A 1,950-nucleotide genomic window follows, 5' to 3' on the forward strand; every position below is an offset into this window, starting at 1 on the left:
GTAACCTTGGGCAAGAGAAGAATAGCTCTGAGCTCAATTTTCCCATCTATTAAATGGGAAGACCCCCTTCGTGGAGTAGATGTGGCAATTAGATGGGTGATGAATGTAAACTGATGGACAGGGATGCCAGTGCTGGAAAAACAGTGCCCTGCAATGAACGTCCAACTCCATCCGTGAAGTTGCCTATAACAAACCCGCTCTCAGCTCCCGAACTTCTTCTGGTCAGCCCGTAACCCCCATGCACCATGTGGAGTGACTTCTTTAGGGCTCTCTGCCCAGCTAGACGTCAAGCTCCCCGAGGATCCCTATGGCCTGCCCCGCCCCCCCCGTCCCCTCCCACAGTGGCCAGCCCAGTTTGTGCTCAAAATTTTTTTGTGAGGGATAGATGACTGATGATTCCATTAGTAATAACCTTTTCCAGCAGGTACTGCCTTTTCTGGGTATATCTCTCTCTCTCTTTTTTGAAGATTTTATTTATTTATTTTATTTATTTTAGGGAGCGGGGAGGGGTAGAGGGCGAGGGCAAGAGAAAATCTTAAGTGGGCTCCATGCTCAGCACTGAGCTCGATGCAGGGCTCGATCTCAGGACCCTGAAATCAGGACCTGAATCAAAACCAAGAGTCCCACACTCAAACCACTGAGCCACCCAGGCGCCCCTCCGGGTATATCTTAACAGACAAAATGATTTTCCTTGGTTAGTAGCTCGGATGGTGCCCTTGATTCCCTACCCTGAGCAGTTTGGGCTCTTTGCCATTATTTTGGTTCTGCTCTGGCCATTTTCTCTGCTTCCCCCAGTTCACACCACCTTGTGGTAAGATTCAAGCTCAGTGTCTCAAATGTGCTGAGTGTAAGAGGGGCTCCGTAGGGTCCCAGTCCCCAGCCTGCTCTGATCCCCATCTCTGCCCAGCCACTTACTCCTCCACCTCCAGCCAGCTACTGTGCCTCGGTTTCCTCATCAGTGAATTGGGGAGATGAACGGGACCTGCCTCCGAAAGTTAGCAGAAGACGAAATGTACGGCGCCTCGGACGTGTGGGGCCCGCAATCTCCACGGATGTCTGTCCTTTCACTGGGATGGGGGCACTGCCCCTGAGCCTGCGGAGCCAGGGAAAACTTTCGGAGGTGTAGCTCCGTAGCAAGCCCTAGGCCGGCCCCAGAGCAGCTGGCAGGGGCGAGCACTGCTGTAGCCCCTCTTTGGTCCTGCGTTCGTTCAGCAGGGAAAGGTGGCGGGCTTCAGTCACCGCCTTCCCCTCTCGGGGGGGCTGCGGGAACGGGCGCCAGACCCCGCCGAACTCAATGGCCAAATTCACTTCATTTCCTCGCTTAAAAATTAATAAAGGCTGCTCAAAATTCTGTACTCTTCAAAGCACCCAGCCATCAAGGCAGTTACCCCGGTTCCTACTTTTTTTTTTTTTTTGGCCTCACACTTTGTCCCAGCTGAAAGGAGCCCAGTGCCTCCCCCAAATCCTTTGGAGCCTTAGGAGCGACTGCGGGGATCTGAGCCCCCCGCCGCTCAGCCTGGCCCCCGGAGAGGGGGGGGTGTCTCCGTCCAGGGCGGCCCCTCCCCCCAAGGTCACCCAACTTTTTCCCCGGGCCCCGCGGCTCCCCGGGAGGGTCGGGAGGGCCCGGTCCGGGCGCGTGGCGGGGGGCGGGCACGCGGCCCGCATTAGTCATTGGCCAGAGCGGGCGGCGGGCGCGAGTGCTGATGTCAGGCGGGCGCGAGTGCGGCGGGCGCAGCGCCGGCGGCCGCCCAGCAGCCCCGGCTCGGGTGGGGGGGGGGGCGCGAGTGGGGGTGGCGGGCAGCATGCTCCTCGGCTGCGGCTCGGCCTCCCACACCCGCGGCGCCCTCGTCCTCGCCAGCAGCGGCCGCGGCGGAGCAGCGAGCGGCGCCCGCGTTTGCGGCGGTGGCGGCGGCGGGCGCCCGGGCAGGGAGCGGGCGGCGGGGACCCGGC

This window comes from Eumetopias jubatus, unplaced genomic scaffold (assembly GCF_037043125.1).
Source record: "Eumetopias jubatus isolate StellerSeaLion01/CBP00866 unplaced genomic scaffold, mEumJub1_p1.0 scaffold_2, whole genome shotgun sequence".
Classification (NCBI taxonomy): Eukaryota; Metazoa; Chordata; class Mammalia; order Carnivora; family Otariidae; genus Eumetopias; species Eumetopias jubatus.